The sequence below is a fragment of the Chiloscyllium plagiosum genome, chromosome 39 (assembly GCF_004010195.1).
Source record: "Chiloscyllium plagiosum isolate BGI_BamShark_2017 chromosome 39, ASM401019v2, whole genome shotgun sequence".
NCBI classification, from domain to species: domain Eukaryota; kingdom Metazoa; phylum Chordata; class Chondrichthyes; order Orectolobiformes; family Hemiscylliidae; genus Chiloscyllium; species Chiloscyllium plagiosum.
The window spans coordinates 1596437-1604124 of NC_057748.1; positions in this window are offsets into that span (position 1 = coordinate 1596437).

Consider the following 7688-nt stretch of genomic DNA (forward strand, 5'->3'; position numbering starts at 1 on the left):
TCTCCTATCGGAAAGATGTTGTGAAACTTGAAAGGGTTCAGAAAAGATTTACAAGGATGTTGCCAGGGTTGGAGGATTTGAGCTACAGGGAGAGACTGAACAGGCTGGGGCTGTTTTCCCTGGAGTGTCGGAGGCTGAGGGGTGACATAATAGAGGTTTACAAAATTATGAGGGGCATGGATAGGATAAATAGTCAAAGTCTTTTCCCTGGGGTCGGGGAGTCCAGAACTAGAGACCATAGGTTTAGGGTAAGAGGGGAAAGATATAAAAGAGACCTAAGGGGCAACATTTTCACACAGAGGGTGGTACATGTATGGAATGAGCTGCCAGAGGATGTGGTGGAGGCTGGGACAATTGCAACATTAAGAGGCATTTGGATGGGTATATGAATAGGAAGGGTTTGGAGGGATATGGGCCGGGTGCTGGCAGGTGGGACTAGATTGGGTTGGGATATCTGGTCAGCATGGACAGGTTGGACCGAAGGGTCTGTTTCCATGCTGTACATCTCTATGACTATGACCCATTAGCTAACAAACTCAGTGGGAGACAGTGCAGAAGGCTGGCCATCTCATCACCTCATCAGGTGGGATAATTGGAGATGTTCCATGTCAGGCTGTGTTCAAATATTTTGTAGCAGAATGAAGTGTCAATGATTAACGGAATTGATGGGGTAGATAGGAACTGCTTCTTCTGCTGGTGAGCCCAGAGTCAGAGGACACTAGATCAGAGCCAAGTCATTCCATGGTGATGTCAGGACGCACTTCATCACAGAATGGATGGTGGTCTAAACAACAAGGACTTGAGGTAGCTACACGTTGTTAGGTTACAGATCTAATCGGATGGCAAAATTAGACTCAGGATTGAATTGCCTCCTGCTGTGGTACTTCTCCTGGAGAGCAGAACAGAACAACCATAAAATGATCATTCTCTTTCCCATTAGGTATGAAATAGAGATCAAGTAAAGAGCAGCACAAGACAGTTTTAGAATAAATGTAATTTGTCACAAGACAGAAATAAATGAGGAACTTTCATTTCTGTAGCACCTTCTGTAATTTCAGGACATCCCAAACACGCCACAATCAATGAAGTACTTTTTGAAGAAACTCTGTTGTAATAGGACACAGAATTTGTGCACAGCAGCCTCCCACAAACTGCGGTTTGATAATAGTCATGTCTTTAATTTGCTTTGGGTTAGGGCTACAATGGCCACAGTACAATAGATGCTGTGCTGATGGATTAGTGCCTGTGTCTCAAATTAGCACAGAAAACAATTTGTTGAGAACACTTCAGCTCAGCATTGGAGTATGTTACAGTCCATGAGACTATATGTTGCTGTCCTCCAGTTCCTGTATGAAATGTTCCTGATTGAGAGGGGAGAACCACAGTTTAATCGTACAGAACCACTGCCCCAGCTTTTGCACCAAGCTCAGAAGGCAATTTGGAAGGAAACAGTTAAAAAATCTAGCAGCAAGATTAATATTTTACTTTTAGCAGTGAATTTTTTTTTGTTTTAAATCTGCCTGCGGAAGGCAAGAAAGAGACATAAATTTTTAATTACCTTCAGTTAAGTCTAATGTGACAAGGCATGTTTAAGATGCAGGCCGAGAGACGTGTTTAGGGCTTTCTCCTCATACAGAGTGTGAACAGAGGACTTACTGAAGTACCTCATGAAACAAAAAAAGGGAAAAAATCTTGGCTCTAACTGAAACTGATTTTTTTGTTTATTTCATGGGATGCAGATGTTGGAAGCAGACCTGAATTTGTAGGCAATCTGTAATTGCTGTTATAACTGACTGACTTGCCAGGCCATTTCAGAGGTCACTTCAGAGTTAACCACATTGCTGTGGGTCAGAATTCATGTGTATGCCAGACTGCGTTAGAATAGCTGATTCCTTCCCTAAAGGACATTGCTGAACCAGATGGGTTTTTACAACAATTGATCATTGTTGGACAGTGACGATTACATTACTGAGAATAGGTTTCAATTCCAGATTAATTGTATTCAAATTCCACGTACTCTGTGAGTTCAGCAGCCTGTGGTGCACTACCTTGCCAAATACCCTGCTGAGGGTTGAGGGTTTGAATGAGGTGCCAGAGGCTGGACATTACTGGTCAACTGTTCCTGCCATTTCTCTGGGATTTCAACAGAAGTTACTATTTTATATGCCCCATTGATAATTATACATTCCTCAGTAAATCGTGTTGGGATATAAATTAGCAGAAAGTGTTTTTTATCTTCTTAGGCAGTCCCTTAAAACCAAGGATGTTGCAGAGTTGTGGGTCCTGAGGTGACGAAGCAGATCGAAAAGTATGGTGCTGGAAAAGCACAGCAGATCAGGCAGCATCTGAGGAGCAGGAGAGTCAACATTTCGGTCATCCTTGATGAAGGGCTTATGCCAGAAACATCGATTCTCCTGCTCCTCGGATGCTGCCTGACCTGCTGTGCTTTTCCAGTGTCACACTTTTCGATCTGATCTCCAGCATCTGTAGTTGTCACTTTCTCACACTGGAGCAGTCCAATGCTGGATCCACAGACCCTGCCTTAAGTGGGGCATTTGCTGTTTGAGATGGTGGACAGGAAACTTGGGGTTTCGTGCTCTCCTTTCAATATTTGCTGTTGGCCCCAACATGGGCCTGTCAGGAATGCTCGATGTGGTTGCTTCTTCTCCAGTGATGGTCTTGGGTTAGAGATTTCCACCAGTTGGTAGGGTCATTGCATTTTTCACAGCACTTTGAGGACATAAAAGATCAAACAACCTACAGGACAGTGACAGGTCCCTTTTAGCCCACTGACACACAATCCCTCTAAGCTAAAAACCTTTTGCCTAAATGCATTCTGTAACCCTCTATCCCCAGCCTATTCATATATCTGTCAAGATGACTCTTAAATGTTGTTATGGTATCTGCCACCATCACCACTGGCAGTACATTCTCAGCACTTAACAGCCTCTTCAGTTAAGAAAAAAGCTTGATTCTCACATCTTCAAACTTGCCCCCTTTTACTTTAAACCGATGTCCCCTAACAATTGACATTTCTACTTGAAACACTCCATCCTACACAGGCTTTTTAGCCAGGTACTTATCTGGACCATCTTCATAGTCCTAACTTCACTGGCACATGGCACAGGAAGTAATCTCAAGATTACAACCTTGGAAGTCATGCTTTTTAACTTCCTACCAAACTCCCAGAATTCCCTTTGAAGGACCTTATCTCTCTTTCCGCCAATGTCATTAGTACCAACATGGATGACAACCTCTGGCTGAACAACCTCCCTCTTCAGAGTATCTCATGCCCACTCAAAGACATCCTTGACCCTGGCGCCAGGGAGGCAACACAGCATCCTGAAATCTCATTCACAGCCACAGAAATGCCCATCTGTGCCCCTGATTATAAGGTCCCCTATTACTACTTTTTGCCTACACTTTGACCCTCCCTGCTGTACAATAGAGCCTTTCGTGGTGCCACTGATTTGCTCCTGCTGCTTTCTCCTGAGATGTTAAATACGCCCAGCAGTATCCAAAATAGTATACCTGTTTGGGAGGGGAATGGTCACAGGGAGCTTCTGCCAAGGGGTTTCCACAATCTCCAGTGGCAGTGTAATTAAAATGAGGGGATATACAAGAAACCAGAATACAGAACTCCTGCCAGAATCACTAAGCTGTGAACTAGATTTGGAAAGGCATGAGCTAATACAATTTTATTCAACATCTGAAATAACACCCATAACACCATTACAAAGGTTAACCACTGAGTACAGAAAGCTCTCAACCGTTCATTATTAATCAGGGTCTAATCACCATTGCTGCAGAGTGTCAGATTATTTTAGCACTAACTGGGCTTTACCTTAACAGTGTATCAAAGTTACACTCAATGTCAAAGATTCTCACATGGCTTTGCAACATTAACTTTGCAGTTTATCTCCTCATAAACTCTGCTAACTTACACAAAGTCCTGTCCATTCATCACCACTGTATTCAAAACATCCATTCATTCACTGATCACCATCTGTTTTGCAGACAGATTAGATATCTCTATTCTTTAAATCCTGGTCCCTTGTGCCCCATCGTTGCATTTCCTGTACAATTTGTGACTGTGTCTGCAAACATCTCCCTCTCTACATCTCAACTCACTTCTTAAAGCCTTTTCCACCAAACTTTGCCCCAGTCCCTTATGTGTCAAATTTTGTGGTATCTTTCCTGCTAAGCATTTCATGTATTTTGTTATGTTAAAACTGCTATATTAATGTATGTTGTTGTTGTTTTAGCATTCCACCGTTTCAACGGTCTCCTGAGATATTAGCACCAGTGTACAGCCAGCTCCAGATTTGTTAGTTGTGAATGTTTCTGCTACATCAGGTACAGTCAGACTCAGATTTTAGTATCTGTGACAGGTATCTTCATGGCCTCTTTAGTCATCTTCTTGTTCACCCATCTTAACTCAATGTATAAACCTTTTGCTGTTCATATTTGACGTGATCAATGTGTTCAAAGACTTCAGCTTTGAATAATTGTCATCCATTTCATTGGTTAACTTTGGTCAAATTAAACATTTAACCTTCCAACTTACTATTAAGACTTTTTATTATTAAGATCGCTTTTGCAAACGTCTCAAAACCTACTGGAATATTCCATTACCTCCTGATGTCCTTCTACTTCATTGATAGGCTAGATGTGGAGAAGTTTGGAGAGTTTAGAGGGATAATCTAAAGATTAGAGCCTGGCACTTTAGGAGTGAAATTAAGAAACTAGGTTTGAAGTGTTTGGAAATTTTCTGCAAATGGCAATTGATGTTAGATAAGTTGAAATTTTAAGGTTGAAATTAATAAATGTTTGGCATCCAGTGCTTTTCAGGGATAGGGGGTAAAGGTAGCTACATGGAGTTAGGTCATTAATCATTCAGAATCTTACTGAATAGCTCAAGGGGCTATTGACCTTCTCCAGTTCTCAGCATTCATTGAACAACTTCCTTTTGGTGACTTCATTACTGAGGATCAAACTGAATTGATTGAGTCTAATGACATATGCAGTGTTGTGGTATTCTGAGTTATTTTGATCATTCTGAGTGATGGTCATTCTTTGACTGCATTTGGTCACATTTTAATTGGTTGGATGTTACATTTAGTGGTGTGTCCTGAAACACACCACTACATTTACACTACAGACCGGTTAGGAATCAGTAACATTTATTTTTAAAATAGGCAAAATGTGTGAAATCTAGGGGATCTAACTAAGAGAATAAAACTACAAGATTCTGTGGTTTAGAACAAGCAATAAACTTTAATATACAACATTAGAACCAGCAATTCAATCTACAATGTATGTAGAATTTATTTCTAATGTTCAGAATTAACATGCAGTAAATATGGCTAATAGATTGTAATTGAACATCCCACAGCATACATGAAATAGCAAATGCAATCAAGACTGATCCCACAAATTTCCCAACAACTCCCTACAGACATTGTTGCTATAGTGGCTTATTAAATATCATTAAACTTCACAAAGAATTGAAATTCTTCACTTCTGTGGATCTGGCCTTGAAATTCCTTCTCAAAAGCTACTCCTTCATGGACTGCCTCAATGGCGTTTCCATTCTGGCCAATCACCTTCCCTTTCCTATGTTTACTGTCCTGAAATTCTGGAACGGTACTTTCTCACTGCTTTTCATAAGCAGTGAGCTTCACCAAGCCAGTACTACTACTGGACTTTCCTGAGCTCTACTCTTGCTCAGTTGCATCCAGCAAACACTGCTTGTAGGCTTTTCCGTCTCCACTCTCAGCTGCACTGAAGTATTAATGCTTGCAGACGTCTTTGGAGCCCTGAGAACACCATCCCCAAAACACAGCCAGCGACAGTCCTACTTTTCAGCTCCCCACAGGAACTTTTGAATCTTGACTCCAATGCTTTTGGAGTACTGAGTACAGTTCTGGTCGCCCTGCTATAGGAAGGAAATTATTAAATTGGAGAGGGTCCAGAAAAGATTTACCAGGATGTTGCTGAGAATGGAGGGTTTGAGTTATAAAGATAGGCTCAAGAGGCTGGGAGTTTTCTCACTGGAGCATAAGAGGTTGAGGAATAACCTTATAGAGATTTATAAAATCATTAATGATATTGAGGATCTGAAAAGTGGCGACAGAGAGCTAGGTTGGAAGCTGAAGAGCAGGACAAGTAGAGTAGTGTTCTTAGGTTTGCTACCGGTGCCACGAGACAATGAGGAACAGTCAGCGAGTGCAGCTTAGCATGTGGTTACAACACTGATGCAGGAGGGAGGGCTTCAGATACTTAGACCATTGGGATGCCTTCTTGGGAAGGTGGGGCCTGTACATGAAGGATAGGTTGCACCTGAACTGGAGGGGCACAAATGTCATGTGTAGGAGATTTGCTCATGTGGGTGGTAGGGTTTAAACTAGTTTGGAAGGGGGGTGGGGACCAGAGCTACATATCTGAGGGTGGGTTAATGACAGGATGTAGTGATCTATCAGGGAGGATTTTCATATAATGAAACAAAGGAATCGGTTAAAGTTCGTCTGTTTTAACGCAAGGAGTGTCAGAAGTAAGAGTGATGAACATAGAGCATGGATCAGTATTTGGGACTATGATGTTGTGGCCATAACGGAGACGTGGGTTTCACAGGGGCAGGAATAGTTGCTAGATGTTCCAGGGTTTAGAACATTTCAAAAGAACAGGGAGGGGAGAAAAGAGGAAGGGGTGTAGCATTGCTAATCAGAGAGTGCATCATAGCTACAGAAATGAAAGTTGTTGAGGAAGGTTTGTCTACTGAGTCAGTATGGGTGGAAGTTAGGAACAGCAAGGGAGCAGTCACCTCATTGGGGGTTTTCTACAGACCCCCTAATAGCAGTAAAAAAAGAGAGATTGAAGAACTCATAGGCTAACAGATCTTGGAAAAATGTAGATGTAGCAGGGTTGTTGTTATGGGTGACTTCAACTTTCCCAATATTGACTGGAACTTCTTTAGTGCAAATGACTTGGATGGAGCCGTTTTTGTCAGGTGTGTTTAGGAGGGTTTCCTTACTCAATATGTAGACAGGCCGACGAGGGGAGAGGCCATTTTGGATTTGGTGCTCTGCAATGAGCCAGGACAGGTGTCAGATCTCACGATGGGAGAACACTTTGGCGACAGTGATCACAACTGCCTCACATTTACCGTAGCCATGGAGAGGGGAAGGAGCAGTTACCATGGGAAGATATTTAATTGATTAAAAGGAAATTATGATGTTATCAGACAGGAGTTGAGAAGTACAGGTTGGGAGCAATTGTTCCACAGAAAGGACACCACAGACATGTGGAAACTGTTTAGTTGTTGCAAGTGATGCATAAATTTGTTCCTTTGAGACAGGCAAGAAGGGTTAAGATTAAGGAGCCTTGGATGACCAGAACAGAGGAGCTTCTCGTCAAAAGGAAGAGGCAGTTTACATAAGGTGGAGGAAACAAAGAGTTAGCACAGTTTTAGAGGATTATAGGCTTACGAGAAAGGAGCTCAAAAATGGACTAAGAAGAGCCAGGAGGGGGCAGTAGAAAGGCTTGGCAGGAAGGATTAGGGAGAACCCAAAGGCATTTTACTCATACGTGAGGAATAAGAGAATGATCAGGGAGAAGGTAGGGCCAATCAGGGATAGAGGAGGGAACTGGTGCGTGGAGTCTGAGCAGAGAGGGGAAGCCCTAAATGA